At 33.3% G+C, this 20,447-nt stretch overlaps 2 pseudogenes; one reads left to right on the top strand and one right to left on the bottom strand.

The window, feature by feature from the left end:
- The first annotated feature begins 415 nt into the window (after positions 1-415).
- On the top strand, positions 416-3,259 carry LOC107019566 (annotated as a pseudogene).
- Positions 3,260-12,673: 9,414 nt separating this feature from the next.
- On the bottom strand, positions 12,674-13,226 carry LOC114077184 (annotated as a pseudogene).
- Positions 13,227-20,447: the final 7,221 nt, after the last annotated feature.

Genomic DNA, 20,447 nt, shown 5'->3' with positions numbered 1-20,447 from the left:
TAAACGAAGGGAGTAGTATTTAGTAGGGGTTGCAATTGAGCATGTCAAAATGAGTAAATAAAATATGTATATTTTAATGAAATCTAGTAGGTTTAATATGAAACTACAATGTATCAATCTTTTGCTTGTAATTACATTAATCTTTTTAAATGTACCTCAAATTTCATACATAATATATAGCTCGGATAAATTAAAGAGTATCTCGGTTACCTTATAATATAAACTGAATACATAATATGTATCTCGGATACATTATAAAATAAAATGGATCCATAATATGTAGCTCGTATACATTAAATACTGTGTCAAATACATTAATATGTAACTCGAGTACATTAAAGATATAATAAATTTTAGAGATATTAAAGGGGATATTGGTAAGAAGGGAAAATAAGATGTGTATTCTAGGTGTACAATGGAAATTGCACCAGAAGATGGAAATTAAATTACATTGCTCTTGAAACTAACAAATGCCAAAAAGACAATTGAAATTGGAGTGTTCCCTGGATATTCCTTATTCCTTACTGCCCTTACAATTCGTAATGATGGCAAGGCTAATGCATCACAACTAAAATTTTTTTATAATATATTCTCTAATTGATGTGTAGCTAATGATTGATCTATTTTTGTAAATATTATGTATAGTATAACTATAGACCTTAATCGAGATAAACATGAGATGGGATTGACAATTATTAAAAAGACTAATATTGAGCATAAAATCAATTTTATTCGGTCTCTGGTATTATCAGCCTTTGATTAACTTTTGAATAGGTAAAAAAAAAGTATAGTTACTTTAAATTCTTTTGATATCCAACTTGATTGAACGGAACAAGTTATTTCTATTGAAAAATGACAATCGGGGAAACTTTGATTTTTCTTTCATTGACGCAGACAAAGTTAGCTATCAAATTTACCATGATAAAATGTTAAAATTGGTGAACGTTCGTGGTATGCCACTGTAATACCCCGTAGCCAATACAGACCAAAAATTAGTATTATAGAAAAATGTGCAGGTGCTGCCAACGGTGGCATCGACGGACCGTAGCCTGAAACACGGTTCGTCTTGCACAACCGTCGATGAGATCAGAAACTCCCAAAATTTTCAGCCTAGAAAAATTGGTTAAGTCTTGGACGACGGACTGACTTTCGGTCCGTAGCTCAAACGATGGTCCATAGTCCGTGACTGTCGATCGAGACTCCCTGCAACCACTCTCTGACAAGAGTTATGGATGACCAACATGCTTCGCAGGTGGAAAATTTGCAGCCAATTAAAGGAAAATGCAGTTGGGTCAACTTTAAATGATCATAACTCTTAGCAAAAATGAATTAGGTCTCCCATTACCTACCCACATATAGATAATTGAATTATCTTTCTATAGCCACTAACCTTGTGAAAATAAGACCTCCGAGTAAAACGTTATGCCCATTTTTATAAAGGCCTGTTGAACAGGCCCTCACGACGGACCCAACGACGGGGCGTCAGGCGCATGACGGACCGTCCGTCCTGGCCGTTGTGAGGCCCGATAGCAACCTTCCCAGGGGTCTTTTTGACCTTTCCCACTTTGCTTAAACCCTATGTTACGTCATTTTGACACTAAATCATCAGATTATAGTCAGTTTAAGACTAGAAACATAATTAAAACATATCCAAGTCAAATCATTAAATAAAAATTTAGAAAATTAGAAGCAAGAGAGGAGAAAAAAGCTCAAGAACTAGTTCAAGAATGCCATAAGCTCCAGCAGTTCCAGCCCCGAAACTTAACTATTTTTCCGTGGATTTCACCACAAGGTATGTGGGATTTCACTAGTGGGTTCCTTTCAACCGTTGGGACCTTAGTTTCAGTCCGTTCTTGATTATCTTATCATGATTAAACCTAGGGTTTCTAGAACTTTGATATAACTTAATGAATTTATTAAATATATGTTCCAAATAAGAATATCATGTTATTACTCAGATTATCGCATTGATTTTAGAACCCTAGTTTTGTGTTTCTTTAGTTTTTGAATTACACATGCTAGGTAATATATTTCAGACACTTCAGTTATACAAGCCTCAATTATAAATGCATAATTACTAGATTAATTGTTGCATCCTCAGTTTGCATGTTCAGTTTCGAGCTATCCAGTATTTACAAAAATTCAGATATAATCAGTTAGTTTAAAAAATTCATTGGGAGTAGCATAATACCGAGTTGGACTAGGGTTTAGCGTACCCAATAGTCCCAGAACTACTAGCCAAGTAGGTTGTAAGTACCGTCTGTGGGCAATCTGTTTAGTGGTCACGCCAGTATGACTTTATACCTTTGGAAGGGTATATTGGGTCCTCTCGATGGGGCGTATACATCAGACTCCACATTTAGCTCATGTGGTTTTATTATCGGTTATTAGTAGCTCCCACAGTTCAGTTAGACTCTCTGCATTGACCATTTATCAACATATTTAGTATTAAGTTTCAGCATGTTATAAATTGGTCATTGCATCTAATTAGCTCAGAAATCAGTACATCACGTTCAGATTATTATACTTGTTTTTGTGCTTGTTCAGTTATGTTTTATTTCATCTGTACTCTATCCTACATGCTCGGTTCCTTTCAAGTACTGACGCATATGTGTGCTACATATTCTCGTAATGTAGGTTCATGTTCTCAACATCTAGATCACGCATAGATCGATTTCCCGATCTCCAGTTCAGCTCATTCAGTGGTGAGTCCTCATTCTCCGAGGACAACAGTCATGAGTTTCATTTAAGTCTTCAGTCATTTAGTTTCAGTTTTTGCTAGATTTAGCTGGGCATTGTCCCAGTATTTTTAGTCTAGTTTAGAGGCTATTTTCAGACATTGTTAGATTCAGCATAGTATTGAATTAATATTTCTTTTGTATTAAACTCATTGTTTTCAAATTTCTAAGTAATAGAATATGGGTATTCCCCATCTTTTCATTTTAGGTATGATTTAGCTTCCGCAATAGTTTATTATCTTTAGTGTGCTCATAATCATGCCAGCAGGGTTAGCTTGGGATTACTTTTGGTCTTAGGTTCCGTGTCCGCATCTCGGGGGTAGCTCGGGGCGTGACAACTACTATATGACTATACACTATGGTTTGGGACAGTTGTTATGCCAGAGGACTGTGTTAAGGAAACAATGAAACCAAATAGGCATTACATCGTTGAATTTAATAAGTTTTTATCTACAGATACTCGCGTTCAAATTTTCTAAGTCCCTATCGGTGATGGAATCACCATATTTTGCCGACTCTAATAAGAGTTGCTCTTTTGTTCTACGAATAACAATTGTTTCTCTTGTGTTTGATGTTAAAAGGTTCCCTTTACTTACTAGTAAGTTGTTGTTGCAACAATTATTTTACTATTAAAATTTTCATTGATTATTTTGAAAAGTTACTCTTTGATTTAGGAGTTCTGATATGTTCTTATAGTTTTTTGGGAATCTCTCAGATTGAGACTCGAGAGATGGATATGATTATCGAGCAAACATATTTCATCATGTTACAAATTCATTTTTCTTGTTGCAACTTCTTTGGTAAACAATGTGTCTAAACTGTGATACTTCTTTTATTATGACACTTTTTCAATCCAATTTAGTTGTGAGTATACGTGATAACACATGTATTATAGTGAGTATGAATAATTAGGTGTTATAGTCTTTGACACTTATGACTATAGAGATATAATTAAATGCAGAAGGGTTTCGTATAGACAGTTTTGTGAACTTCTTATAATTGATATATGTTTCAAAGGGTTCAGAGAATTAGTATACTAGGGGTTATCTGTTTAAATTGTATTTTAAAAATGCCTTCACAAATGTTAAGCTTATGCCTCTATTTTGGGTCCTAATTCAAAATAATTTTGAACCTTCCGAAAAATATTCACTTTTGAAAATTTAGCCACCTCTTGTGTTTAAAGTGGCTGTTCTTGTACAAATTTAAGTCTCAGTTTTGATCAATAAGAGTTACTTAAAACTTCTCCCAATCGATCAAACATTAATATGCGGCTACAACGAGAACGAATGAAGTTATTTATTTAATATGTGAACTCGTGGCATCTCGTAGTGATTATCCAGTTATCTAATTGATTCTTTTACAATGACCATTGCTCACTAGCAAAAGAATGTTGTCTTGTTTGACTTAACTGTCACTGCCTTTCATGATGAGCTTACTTTGAGCCTTGCATGAATAAACCAAGAATTTTCCCAGTTAGTCTAGTTGACTTACAAAGGTAATATCTTAATATGATATTAGGCATTTCTTATTTGTGTGAGACTACTTTGACATATACCTCTTTTGTGTACTACCCATGAGTTTGTGAAACTCTTTTGAACATCCCTTGAGTCTTACCTCTTCTTTGGGAAAACCTTAATGAAATCTAAACCTTACGTTATCAACTACCTATAATCCTTTTTGAAATGTGATATAAGTAAATAGCAAATATAGGAAAAAAAACTAAGTTGGGAGTGTGGTTTGAAGGGAAAGAAGAAGTCAAGAAGTGCAAGAGGTGTCTCCCAAACCAATCGTATTTCAAGGAAATGAAAGCCCTCCATACAAAAAAAAAAGAAGAACAATATAAAGCAATAAAAAAGAAAAGTCATAAAAAAAAAGATTGAAATGAGAAATCAATGAAGGGAAATAAAAGTTGACCTAGAAGCACTGGACTAAGGATGAAGAATGGAAGATCGGGGATAGCGTAAGGAAATCTCATCTCATTGGAGAAGAAATCACTGAGCCCAATGACCATACCTTTTAACTCATCCCCATTACAAGCCTTATAAAGACCTTTTTGATCTTACGTGAACCTAACGAAGGTCAATTAGAAAATAAGATCAAGCGTATGGGTGAAAACATGCATTGTGTTCCTCTTTGTGAGTGTGATTATTGCATTACATTCCTGATCCTATGTTGATAAATTTAAGTGTGTGAAAATGGAATCATTCTTTTTGTGAGGACATGTAGATACTTTTGTTGAGCTTGAACTTGTATTACTAGAAAGTATATTGAGCTCAAGAATCTTTAGTAATGGTCTATCACAACTTTAATCTTTGAGTATACAATTGAACTATGCATGTATAATTTCAGTTTTTTTTATATATGGCGTATCGAAAAGTTCAACCTTTTGTTACAACAAGTGAGACATGAAGGAAGCGGATCAAAAGTCGATGAAAAGAAGCAATCGGCGCTTCGCCGAAGAGTTCCGTGAAGCAGAGTTATTCAACCCAAAATTACGACATGCATGGATATAAAGGCAAGGCACAAACAACGACGAACAAGAGAAAAGGGTGAGTCACCGAATCACTAGGAAATTCACTACTAAAGACGCTGAATGGATCCACCAGCACTAAATCTAAAGTATAAAATACTGAACACTTTTATTATTTAGAGAGTGAAAGATTATACACTTAATATTTTATTTTATAAACATCGTTCTTAAGTTTTCTCTCAAGTTTGGAGAGGGTTATGAGGAAGCTTGAAGAAAGAAGTTCTTCTTGCAATCTTTAAAGTGGGTCTTCTCCAATTACCTTCCTTCGTTACTTTTAAGGTTTAATCTCATATACCCACTTGATTCTTTATCATTTTAAGTATATTTATTTGTTGCTTGATGTTTGTCTAAAATTACAAATTCTTGGGGTATGATTTAGCCAATATGTGTTGATATTATTATTGGGTGTTGCTTGCTGATAGGATTAGATGCATTTTAATGGTGATTATACCTTGTGGTTTTTGTTTAATATAATGGGTTTCTAGTTTCAAATACAAAACTACCCATGTGTTTTTGCTTTGTGAGAGGGAGGTCCTGAAACGAAGACCACTAGACTCATGGCATAAAAGTGGGTCGACTGATGTTCAGCCCGAATGGGTGAGCCCTAGTCCCATGTCCAAGAACCCTCTATCGCATGGTCAGGGCTTGGGTAAGACATAGGCTGGTTAGTTTAGACGAGTGGGTGTCCATGAAGAGCTCATTTAATATGTGGTAAGTTTCCCGAGAGTGAACGTACTTTAACCTAAATCTTAGCCTAGTCACCATTATCTTGTGAATTTTTCTATCAAAAAAATGTACCCATTAGTTTGAGTACACATATATTGAGGTCACACCAAGGAACTCTCTCCTATACTTGTTTTGTCATTTATTTTTACTTATTTTACTACTTGTGACGAAAACCCCTTTCTTTATATTTTACACTTTGGTGTCACAAATAAAAAAATTTTGTGCTAATACTCGAAAATGTCTTGAGATATTACTATATAAAAAATAATACTATGTAGCTACAACTTTAACAACAACTCTCTTGAGAAACGACCCCAGCCCTTGGTTAGGTTACTTTACTAGATTCGATTCATAGACACTCAAACTGTAGGTTAGTGTCGTTGATTATGGAATATAAAAATATACACATATTGAAGCATCACACAACCGTTAGAAACAAACTTCTTTGCCTTCAGGTCCGAAATGAACCGACCTTAGGCAGTGTTGAACTACTTTTCCACTCTAAGAATGACTCATTTGGAAACTGAAACTTTACTACTCGAGAACTACAATTAACTAATGCATAACCAGCATGAAACTAGTCCATGTAAATAATGATATCAAAATCTACCCTGTCTTACTAAATTTTATCAGCCATGGTACTATTGTGATTGATGGAAAAAAGGACAATCATAATAGACTCTCTCTGCTAGAATGGACTCACCATCAGGTGTAGAAATACCGAATGGTTCACTAAGTTGCGCAAGAAGAAAATATAAGTTCATAGCAACATATGGAGTTACAAAAGATAAATATCTTCCGCGTCTAGAAATACATAAACTTTAAAGTCAAAGGTTTTGAATCATACCAGTTACAATATCTAGCGAATCCTCTTGCTCTTGGCGATTGTTGATAGCATACAAATTGTTTGTTCCTTTGTCAGTAACGAATGTAACTCCCCTAAGTGCAGCCCTATCTGGTGGAGCAAGTGATGAAGCCTGGGCAATATTTCCCTCTTTACCGTTACTGTGCATATTCTTAGGATACACTCTAGGAAAATGATTGTTTTAGCCACACTTGAAGAAACTAGTGGAGTTATCACGACACACCCTTTGTGGCTCCTACCACACTTAGACATGACGGAGACTTAGTATCCCTTTTGTGATTTATAACCTTGAAAATGCGCAGGTCTAGCTCTGAAGTTCTGAGAACTTTGACTATTATACTCACATTGGTTCCTTGGTGCAGGTGCACTAACAGATGATGAAACATGTCCTTTATTTTTCTATTAGAAAGAAGACCAGTTCAAATTATTTCTTTGTTGCCCGAACTCGTTCCTATTGTCTTAGACCTCTTATGCTTGAACTCTTCGCTATCTCCCAAATTTTCCTCTTCAACTTATTGCACAAGGATCATCAACCTTGTTATGCCCATTTCATTTATTAACATCGCAACTTTACTTTCCTTAATAGATAGACGAGAGAACCTAACTACAAACAAGTTCATTCTGTTTCCCATGTCAACAACGATATCTCAGCTTCTCTTAGATCACGAGGGAAATAAATACCCAAAAAAGTCCTCCTCAAACAAACCCCAACTCAAAAATCGATTACGTGTAAGCAAGAGTTAGAAAACAACTATTTAGAGATAAACTCTAACTCACAAAGTGAGTATGAAAGAAGTGAGGAATTTACAAGAAGTTGTACCCTCCTACTTATAGATGTTGTGCGCTTCACACTGATAATTAAGACTCTACAGACACTGCTTCATAGACTCCCTAGGACTCTTAAAAAATGGCTATGATACTGTCTTTTTCACACCTTGAGCCTACACCCTGGGCAGGACTAGCACTCGATGACCATTGTTGTCCTCGAGTGGACCCTTGGTTTGGCTTATTTAACTCAACAGAAGACAAAAACCAAACTTATAATAATCAAAGATTCATCTTGAAATGAATAATAAAATAAATGGGAACCTTTTAAATATTTAAACATTCAACTTTGCTAAAATGACAACCCAAGTATTTAACATAAGAATTATAATGCAAAGACTAGTGAACTTCTAGCTGTCTATGAAGCCTCTAACTTGATTGAAATGAATGTAGGTACAAACCCCACAACATCCTAATGAACTAACTACAATGATATAAAAGATGTCTTTAGGAATGAAGGGAGGCTCAACGATTGACTCTAGAGTTCTCAACTAGATCAACGATGCGCTAGAGGTCAATCCTTATTACCTATGTCTGCATCACAATATGATGTAGGCCAACTAACGTCAATACATTGAATATACGAGTATGTGAGTTGAAATAAAAAAAATACAACATAGGCTTCATAGGAGGTTTCGTAGAACTTACCAGGCTCAACTCAACTATACAAAACTTAACGCATTTCCGTATAAAGCAATTTAAGACAAGTGCCATATAAAAAAAAGTTGTTTAAAACATCGTGTAAATTCTGTATGTATGCAAATATACAATGTAACTCTGAGATGTATGTAAAAATACAATTATCTGGTATATATAATACATTTACATTTAACTATTGTGGGGGTTTCTCTAATCGAAAATCATCACTTGAGAGCTATAGTGATTGAACAACGTTTTGCCAGACGCTCCAAGGTCATCCTATACTGTCCCATTGGTATAGAACCTGAACGACCAAGTGGATGCACTAGACTATTCTAAAAAGCACTAGAGGAATTATATAAAATGTATGAGCCTTTTCTACCCATGGTGGCTACATGATTTATGGGGCTGGAAGTTATCTGAACTCTCCCCCATATCGATGATCAATACTACTATAAAACATATTATCATATTAGTTCTTATGTTTATAAAACATTCTTACCTTTGTGGTTTGAAATTAGTGATCAAAACATAGGCAAAGACTACCTTTGAAATCATAGTTTCCTACTTTGTTCATTTAGAAAGCTATTACTCTTTTCTGAAAACTAGCGAAAAGTCTATTTGGAAATTTTAGTTCAATTCATATTAAATGTGAAAACAAGTTATATACTTCTTTAGGAATACATAGTCCTCACATACTGCTTTGAAGAAAAGACTTCACTTTACTCTAAACTAAACTCAAATGTAATTATTAAAACGAAGTTAAAACATTTGGAAAAAACTTATGAAACTTGAAATGAACTTATTATCCTTACCTTTACTCTTTACTCAACTAGATATTTAAGTCTTTAAAACAAAATGAAAAGCATTCGTAAAGAACTTCTTGAAAAGACTCTAACAACTTTGTACACTTGGCTCTTAACTTCTCTTGAATTTGAGATTACGGATTCAAGGATTAAGATTTGTGTTTGAAAGGATTTCATGTCGTTTAGGAAGATTTTAATAAATACACATGAAAAAAGAACAAAAATTGTGATTTGGAGGTGGGTCCGTGACATGGAGGCATACTCTAATTTTGATTCTGAAAAGGTCTTTTGAGGCAGAGCACCTCGTATCAACTCCGGACACGGAGAAGAACTTTCAATTCTGGGAACAGGTAACGCGATGCGCATTCACCTAATCTAGGTTCTTTCTCTTAAATTACTTTTAGATATCGATACCCAACAAGTGTACCTAAGAACCTAACCCAAAACTACCATAGAACGCGACGTAACGAATTTAAAGCTTCCCCATTCAGGCTAATTGAATAAGAACACATGAATTCAAGAATGAGTATCAAGATATCAATATTCTAATGCTTTTAGGACGAATCCAAACTGAAATTAACATGTTTGACATGTGGGATAACAATCCCAACGTTTTGAGAGCCTCACCTAATAGCAATAATTCCTTGGCGAAAACCCCAATTATCTTGAATAATCTTGATGAATTTGCGCTTTTTCTCCCTTGTTCTATTCTCTCCTCCTTTATCCTCAGCCCTAGCTTTAAATTCTAAATTCTAAAACTGACTAAGTTAAATCTTGACCCGTATTAAACTCCTAAAAACGGATTAAAATAATAGGGTAGTGAGAAGACTATAATACCATTTAAAGTCCCGAATTTGGATATTTCCTTAATCCAACAACCCATCTTTCAAAGGTTGTAACCCACTCATACGAACTTGAAAATGCGCAAACTTGGAAGAATTAAAAAGATCCTTGCAAGAGTTTTACAAACATATCTAGAAGTACCTCTAACTCATCCTGAGCTAGAAGTTATGGTTGTTTTAAAATGACCAAAAACTCACTTTTAACTTACTTAGAATTTTCCTGATTTCCTTGCTCTTTCCAAAATTAACTATTTCAAGATTTTACACTTCATTTTATTTCTTTATAGTTGCAAGATGTTACAATATCTCACCCTTGGGAATATTTGTCCTCGAAAGAAATCATTCTTAAAAAATAGAAAATAGGTCACATAATTGAAGGGTGTGTTTGTTAAGATAGTTTATCAATCCTAGTCACAACACAAAACAAGGAACGTCCCTAGATTCATACTTGGATCTTCACTAACATATAATGAAACACTGAGTATATGCATCATGTAAGAGTAAAGCAAGACCCTGATTAAATAACAATTCAAAGAACATGACATATCGCTGACCAACTTAAATTGCTAATTTTTACAAGGATTGTGATTCTCTGTCTGAAAAGCAAAGATATATGTTGAAGTCTCGCAAGTTACACATTGTTATATAGATAAAATAAAAATAAAAAGGATATAATCAAAAGACGGAAAGGTCCGCATAATATCCAATGAACATGAAGAACAGAGATAGGAAAAAAGTTGTAATATAAACCATATCAGATCCTGTTTATGTGAAGCCATACTCAAGCCTCCTCATTTAAAGAGAGCAATATATGCACATTACATCTATACGATTACCAATAAAATATTTCAGATGCTAAACAAGTAGTTATTTGAACATTTTTTACTTCATTAAAAGGCACAAAATATCCTGAGCCTTTTTATAATATCATTATAACAACTTATCTTATATAAATTGAACATATCAATGAGAAAATATCCCATTTTACCCCAAAAAAATTAGAAACTAAAATAACCTCCTCTAAGTCATGGACTTCCTGAATAATCAAATGCAAAAAGTCATCACCAAAAACAGATCATAACTGTGTTATGAAATTTTTTTCCCTACTTTGCCTTCATGTGAAATTTTTTTATTAGAAGTCAAGATCAAAATAGTGGTCTTTAATCAAATTCATCACCTATATACAGTAAATCATTTAATAACAAAAGTGTAAAAGAGAAATCTAAACTTACTTGATTGGATCTATAAAAAAAATGGAACTCCAACTTTTTTGGTGTGTGCGGGGGGTGGGGTGGGGTGTAAACTCTATAGATTTATTAGAATCAATGCACTATCAGCATGAGCACCACCATTCAGTTGATCAGTACTCGCACTTGACTATTTCTTTTCTCTCGTGACAATGAAAAGTAATTGTAAGAAATGATTAACGAAAAGGATAAATATGTATGTTACATATGAAAATCAAAATTATAACTGACTACAAACAAAGTTAGAATGTGGGTGTTCATATTAATACACCATACAACATGCAACTTTGGATTGATTAAGTCATCAACTCTAGTATAAAAATTCACACTTGATGGAAACAATTATAGAGATCCTAACTCAAGCTTTAGCAATATAAGTGGAGATAACATGATATGATTTTCATAATTTTCATTTATCTCGCACATTATTTCCCTACAGACAAAACCAATAACAAGTACCAAAAAGGGACAGACAAGTTAGGAAAAAAAAAGAGGGAAAGGGAGGAAAACAATATGGTGAGGGGAGTACAAAGTTCATCCAGGAATGTAATAGATTAGCATGTTGTCTCTGCGCCTACTGAATTGTTTCAACCAATGTGTCCTAGGAAAGATTTCGATAGGTTTCCTCTTCGTTCCCCAATGACCCTATCCTAGGGAACCTTGGTGGAAGCAATTCAATAAGCGCAAAGACAACACACTGAACTATTACATTCCTAAATGAACTAACTACTTCCCTCACCACTTTGTTTTCTTCACTTTACCTCTTCCTCTGTCCTAACTCGTCTTTCGCTTTTTGGTATCTGTTATTGGTTGTTTATGTAGTTAAAAGATGATCAAGATAGATGAAAGTGATAAAATACATATCGTGTTATGTCGAGTTATATTGGGAAAATTCGAGAAGGTTGAGTTAAGATCTCAACAGCTATTTTCGTCAAATGCGAATTTTGATACTGGAGTTGATGACTTAATCAATTAAAATCTGCATATGGTATGGTATGGCAATATGAACACCACGTTGTAACATTATTTATATTCATCTATAAATCTGATTTCATATGTCAGGTAAGTATTGCTCATTTTAGTTATTTAATCCATTCAATTACTTTTAAATGTCACGAGAGAAAAGATTCAATCAAGTGCAAATAAAGGTCGATTGAACATTGGTGCACATTCTCATAGTCCATTGATTTGAATAAATCTATAGAGTTCACTCCCCCCACCATAAACTAGAGTTCGAACATTTGTATAGATCCTATCAAGTAAGTTTAGATTTCCCCTTTTTAACTTTGGTCATTCAAGGATTTAATATATACATGTGGTGAATCTGTCTTGAAGATCATTAATTTGATCTTAACTTCTAATATAAATTTTTCAGAGGAAGGCAAAGTAGGGAAATAAATTTTTATGACACGGAGTTCCTCTCAATTATTCTTATCTCATGTTCAATACTAACTTTTAATCAACACTTATCTCATTTTTATCGAGATTTTCTAAACCTTCAATGAAGACTTTAGGGTAAAATCCTTACAATTAACATCAATCAAAGATATGGCCAACTTCATTCCCACTTTCAAAATTGATTTCTATCATTTGATGAAGACCAAAAATAAAATTACACCCTTACATTTCAATTTCAATTTCAATTACAGCCTCGCCACTTACAAAATATGAAACCAACACATCCATGGAATTTTTCTAAAAATCCACCCACGATCAATCCTTGATCACCATAAACCTCACCCACATCCCACTCACCTTGAAATTCCGGTTGTTTTAAACAAAAAATTGAGCATGAATAATCGATTTATCCACAGAATCAACCAATTCCTTGGTATATGAACCTCAACCCTAACATTAATCTTATAGACACTGTCATCGCCGCTTCAACCTGATGTCTTCTATAAAGGGACAACTCTATCCACCTTGTAACCATTAAAAATAGCTGAAACTGAATCATCTTCTTGTCGGCGATCATCAGAGCACAAGAACCAATCGAAGCTATCGACATCCCTTTGAATTCCAATTAGCGATACAAACTAGAGGAGGAGAAGGAACTTAGAAGGAAGAACTCGAAGTTGATACAATGAGATAAAGAAGAAAAAGAAAGTACACGATACAAACAAGTTCTCTAATAGTAAGAAAAACCAAAATTTTTTAGTGATTTTTTAGAAGAAGAATAAAGTAAAATGACCATGTTTACATTAGTTTAATTTCACTTCAATTGCAACAATTTGGTTTTAGTGTGGGAGATATTTGGATAACTTAAAAATTATTTACTTGAGAAATGTGATTGTTGACCAGACTAGATTAGGAATTAATGATTTTATGATTAAAATTATAAGTGTATTTTATATTTGACAATTTTTTCACTTAATTTTTTTTTATAATTACCAAGTCTTTAAGGAAAAATTTATTAAAGAAATTTTAAAAAATAAATATTTTAATTTTGTTAATGAGCCAAATTTGTTACAATTTTTTAATATTTTTTTAAAAAGATATAATAACAAGAGTCATTGAGAGGCGGACCCACAAGCGCACGTTAGGGCATGAACACTTAGTAACTGTGAAAAAAATAATGTATATATTTTATGCCGTAATATTAGTATCTTTAGAAAAATCACTTTTTGAAATGTTTCAAGTATAATACAATTCGAGAAAAATACATAGAAAAGAGTCGCTGCTTAATTTTTTAAAGAAATCAACAAAACTTAATTTAAAAAGACTCCAACAGATTAAGTGTTATAAATTTAGAGAATGGGTAAGAGGTTTTTATTTACGCCTCAAGAAGGTTTTTTAGGCATTTAAAGCATCTGGTAACTTGCAGTTATCCTACGACTTAGATTAAATATTTTGACTTTTTTTAGGAAAATAACTTAACTTGAGAAAATAGATAAACAAGGAACAATTTTAATTTTTAAGAAAAGAGGATATTAATTGAAATAATTGAATTAAATTTCAAATGATTAAGACTTTAACGAAACTAGAAATATTTTGTATGAATCATTTTAAATAATAATTTGAACTAAATTAGTTGATTTAATCATGAAACAATTTCTAATTAATTAAAAAATATTTTGACAATAAATGTTAAAATTAAAGTATGAGAGTTGATAAAAAAAGATAAAATGTACCAACATAAATGAACATCGTTCATCTTTTTGGAAATTCAATTGAGCTAACCCTAAAATTAATTAGCAAATAAACTAGAAAGGGTAAAACAAATTAATAAATTCAAATAGAGAGAGTTAGGGAGGAATGGGCCTTTCTAATCTTGGTCTTTGGGCCAATTTCATTGTCCTACACTATTGTAAAGGCTGCCCAAAAATACATGGTCTTTGACCCAACTTCTAAAAACTAGCTGCCTAAATTTCTTGTGGCTTTTTGGCCGATTTTTGTTTTTTGTATACAGACCATATATTGTCTGTATATCAGTGTACATAACTCAGTTTTTAAACTCCTGAGATTTGTATTTTCATCATCGACCTGCATATCCGCAGTTGGGATCTATATTTTGGGCATCTCAACCTCTATATCAGTGTATACACATTATATACACTATATATAAAACCCATTCATTAGGCTTTTGAAGTAATTTCTAGTAGCATGTTGGATCTGTGGAGTCTAAAACATGTTCCAAATATATGGGGGCGGGGGCTGAATCGATGAAGAAAATTCGAAAGGAGGAGTCCAAGAGACATGAGGAAAGTATTCATGCATAAAAAAAATAAAGAAGATGAAGATAAGTAATTAAGCAAATTCTTTAACAAACTAGGTGATAAGATTTAAGGATAATCATTTCAACAACTTGCCTTTCACCGCAATTTAACCAACAAACACATTACTATGAAAGAGCTACTGTCTTGACAGTTTGTAATTAATCATAAGTCAAGTAAAACTATAACTTGAAGCCAACAAGAAATTTCATGACTAAACTTCCATAATAAATAAAGAAAATCAATAAAAGAATATCTTCATGACGACCGATGATTACATAAGGACCATTTAAACAACAATTCACACCTATTAAATATGTAATAAGTAACAGCAGAATAAAACTGATTCGTAACTTTGGAAATTGTCACACGTTAATTTCAATATCTCAACATAGTGAGCACCAAAATGACAACTAAAGAATTTAGATTTAAAACAACTTACTAAAAGGTTACATTAAGATGCCTATCCCGAATGAGTAAATCATATTATCAAGCATCAATAATACATTATACAACCCATGGATCTATGTCGAGATGCGACATTCAATGCCAAAACAATAACATAAACTTAAGACAACAAGACCATCGAAGAAAAGAACCTTAGTAAAATAGAAAATTATCATTCTATAATAAGATTTAATACTGAAAGCATTTAAATCAAGCCTATAGCGGAGACGTTATAAGCAAGGACGAACTAAAGACAATAAATAATTTTGAAAAAAAACAGACCACCACAAGGCTATGAGAATCAAACCAATAAGAGTAGCAATAGCTTCGTACAAAATATTCCACTACAAGAACGAGAAATTATTTTCCTACTAGGAATTAATGAGAAAACAAAACAAAGACAGATAAATAATCTTGTACCAAAAGAAGAAGAATAAAAGACTAGTAAATGAGGTATCAAATCGAATCAGTTATACCAAACAACAAATTAAGGTCAGAATAGTGAGGAAAATAAACAAGATAAAAAAGTATACCTTTTTCATAGCAGCGAGTGGGGCGAAGAGCTTGAAAGTAGCGATTTCCACACCTCAATTCAAATATGAACAGCATACAAAGAATCCTCAGTTATAATATAAGAGACAGACTTCTTCGAATTTAAGAGTAGAGAATCTTTTTAAAATTTCAAGTATAAAACATTTATCTCTTCAAATCTAAACTCAAAAGCCGTCAAATCCAATTTCAAATCATTTGTGTTTATCACATAGGGTAGAGGGCTATTTATAAGGAAGAAGGGGTGATTTAGAGGGGAAGTACATTGGATAAATTTTTAATATCTTTCCCCATTTCCAAGGCCAATAGTGAAAGATATTTGAAGATCTCTTAAAAAGGGGGAAAGGGAATAACGATTTGATTGATTAGGTTGCTAGGGTTATGGGTTCTTCAAGGTTGTTTGATGAGGGTAACGGTTTCTTCGCGTGTGATTCTGGGTTTGCAACATGATTGGGTCGTTGGATTTGACAGTCGCGTGAAGAAGAACAAGATGCAGGGTTTGCGTACAGGTATTGTACACAACATTGATTGTAGTTGTACTGGAATGATTTTTGGCCGGGTAATCTAGAAATTAAATAGGGACGAGAATATGTTAGTTTGGGCTGCTGGAAATTTGTAAAAAGGACAAAAAGTTTTTCTCAAAATTGAGTTAAGGTGGGTAGAAATGGGCTAGAATTATAAAAAAAAAATTCATTTGAATTTCAGTTATAGCCAATTGTGATTACGAAATAAAGCCAATATGAATGCAAGTAATAAATTGGATAAAACATAAATAAAATTAATTAATAGAATCAACTGATGAGCTTCTTAATCTTAATAAAAATAAAATAAATAACTCCATTATAAACTAATAACTCAACATAATAATTATAACTTACAGTAAATTAATAAAATATTTAACTGAAGTGTAAAATCTCTTGTGTTAATTTTCAAATATTTATAATATAATATGATTGTAAAAATATACAGATTTATTATCAAAAATAACAAAACTACTTTAAAAATAACTTAAAAGTATTTGAATTTCATAAAATTATTAATTAAAAATTCAAACCATCACTAATAAAATATTTAAAATATAAAATATTTTGAGATGATTTTTGAATATTCATAAAAATATATTTATTATGTAAATAATTATATTAAAAAAATATATTATTTGAAAATCATGAAAAGGGTGAAAAGATTTTCGAACTATATTTATTTTTATTTGTTTGAAATTAAAAAAAAACAATCATTTTAAATAGTTTGAAATTCAAGAAGCTCGATGATTAATTTATAATGTGGAAGTCCAAAATTTGGTGTCAGCTGTTGTACCTCCTTTGACTTCGATTGATGGAAGAAATTTGAGGCAAATGAAATTTGACGAATCAAATTTTGATGGAGCACATCTTCATCTTCAAGAAAGGGATTATGGTACGGACTTTAGGAGTTATGGACAAACCTCAATATAAGGTGTCCTACATATCTCAGGCTATATGAGAATTAAGACCACTTGTTGTTTGACATGCTTGATTTAAAGCAGGATTATCGAAGGGTTCAAAAGTTATCTCGATATCAAATAATGAAGAGCTTGGATTACTCGCAACTAATATTTAAGAGAAAATGTCAGAATACAGTCGAATTTTCAACATTGAGCTTTTTCCCCCTCCTACATATTTTTAAACCTTAGGAATTGGACTGTTTATAGTTTTAGTCGATAGGTTTTATAGGAAATCTATTACAAGAAAGTTGAGTATAAAAATGAGGCTTGAAATATCTTAGCCATGAATGTGGAGAGGTTAACACCCATAAGTAAGAACTACATGGACATAATTTCCAAAGATCTTGGTGTATCATCACTAAGATTAAAAAGCTGCTTCCGGTGAATAACGAAACATTTTTTGATGTGAAACTGAAATCTATAAACCAAAAGAAAAACCCACATGCCTATGGATAGGGGTGTGGTATAATTCTGGTGAAAGTCGCTCCTTAGCTCGCATCCTCAGATTTTGATACTCCTCTTTGGATTATGTCCCATTTCGCTTCTAAGAAAAAGTTTAACATTATGTTGGATCCTTTTTTATGTCGTCCACACCTATGGTTTGATTTGAGTATTCACCCTCTTGGAGGCTCTCAACAACGACTCAAATAAAACTCATTAGTGTAACATATAATTCATATGGATAGATTGTTTGCCAATCTGTGTTATGAAAATCAGAAATTACTGGTTATAATAAATTATTCAGAAACACGAAGTAACTGAGATTTTTAGACCAGTTAGTAAGATGAATAGAAATTTATTTTAAAAAAAATAATTGAATTTGTAAAAACTTACAAGAATCTGGAATACTCTTTTTAAGTTTTGAAGAAAATCAAGTCCACTGAATTCACAGTGTCCCCTTAAGGAAATTATTCCCCTCTAGTATCCGAGGTTTGATTTGGAATATAACCTCCCAGGGTAAAATGATCTTAATCAGTAGAGTGTAGATACCAAAAACTCTACTGTCAGCGAATCAATCCACAGCAGGAAAGTACACGAAGAAATATTTATTTAGAAGAAGAAGGAAGATCAGAAAATTCGTAGGGAAATATTCTGAAGACTTAATGGTATTTATAGGCAAGAAGAATATATTCTGAAAGGTTGCAACCTTTTCAGAATTGACACGACCATTAATGAAAGGTTCCAAACTTTCAAATGGTATTGACTGTTCCTGAAAGTTGCAACCTTTTTGAGCAGTCATGGCAGAAATTTTAAATATAATGGAAATTAAAACGGGTCACGCGCGAGGATCCGAGTCGGGTCGGGTTAACTAAAAAATTGAAAACATTTCGGTTAACTTTTGTTATCAACTAATTAATTGATATTAATTTTTGGCCATTTAAAATGAAATAATTAAAATAAATTTGTCTGAAAAAATAATCTCTCGATTGACCATTTGCCAAAGCCAAAGCCAAATCCAGAGCCGTAGCCGTAGTCGTAACCGAAGCCGAAGCGAGCGAGCGACGACGACGGCGCGAGGGGGGTACCTCTTTCCAACCCTTTTAACAATTAATAGGAGTGTTTATTTGTTTCAACTCTCTTATTTTCATTTCCATTACCGATAAGGGACAATTGCCTTTTTCATTAAAGCATTAGAGGACTTTTCAAGTTCCCAACCATTCAAGTTCTAAACTTTTCCAATTCCTCTCCTTCCCTCTATTTCCTATAAATTCTTGCTACAAACCCAACAATCCCACAAATTGATGGGGAATAGTTATAACATAGGAATGCATGGACAATTGTGTACTTTACAAGCAAGGATTAATTGCATCTGGATAAGTAGGTTTCCCCTTGGACTTTCCGTAGTGAACATATGTCGGATATACTTGATCAATCGGTAGATGTGATATATTTGAACCGTCGAGCTTTGGTGTATACCTAGAAAACCATATGTCACACAATTAACCTTTTACTGTTTATGATTTTTACGGTTGTGTTCGTTTCAGCCATGAACACCTCCTGGTTTCATGAGTGTATAGAGAATAGGCTTTTGACATAAAATTCTCCTTGAAGCGGCTTCCACTTCACACTCACAGAGGTGATTTCTAACCGTGTCATCTCGTAGATACATTATTTGGTCAAATCTAATAAACTTAGCAAATCATTAAAAACTTTAAGCTTTATTACCTCATTAACAATCCTTATAGTCTTAAACTTTTCCTGAACATTGTCTTCATCATGAGAATGGATTGAGTTAAATTGACAATGTCGAACCGTCAGCCACAACTTTGATTTTCTCGTTGAATCTAGCTCTTGGGATCTCCAGTCTGCTAGATAGATTTACCGTCATGATGACTTTTCCTAAGCCGTAAACCCATTCCCTTAGATGATCTTTCAAATGCCTCTCTCACTAGGCCTTTCGTTAGTGGATCTGACAAATTATCGCTTGGCTTTACATAGTCAATTGTGATAATTCCACTAGAGAGCAGTTGTCTTACGGTGTTATGTCTCCGTCGTATATGACGAGACTTCCCGTTGTACATAACATTCCATGCCCTACCTATTGCTGCTTGACTATCGCAATGTATGCAAATTGGACCAACAGGTTTGGGCCAGAATGGAATATCCTCTAGGAAATTCCGGAGCCATTCCCCTTCTTCACCAACCCTATCCAAAGCAATGAATTCAGATTCCATTGTGGAGCGAGCAATACTTGTCTGTTTGGAAGATTTCCAAGAGACAGCTCCTCCACCAAGAATGAATACATAACCACTCGTGGATTTTACATCATTTGACCCGGTGATCCAATTTGCATCACTATATCCTTCAATCACAGCAGGATATTTATTATAATGCAAAGCATAATGTTGTGTCCATTATAGATAACCCAACACACGTTTCATAGCAATCCAGTGAGTTTGATTCGGATTACTAGTGTACCGACTCAGTCTACTAATAGCACATGCTATATCTGGTCGCGTGCAATTCATAATATACATCAAACTTCCCAACACTCTGGCATATTCCAATTGAGAGTCACTTTGACCTTCATTCTTTT

The sequence above is a fragment of the Solanum pennellii genome, chromosome 5, assembly GCF_001406875.1.
Source record: "Solanum pennellii chromosome 5, SPENNV200".
Classification (NCBI taxonomy): domain Eukaryota; kingdom Viridiplantae; phylum Streptophyta; class Magnoliopsida; order Solanales; family Solanaceae; genus Solanum; species Solanum pennellii.
The sequence above is the reverse complement of the archived record's forward strand: the minus strand, read 5'-3'. Positions and strand labels throughout refer to the sequence as shown.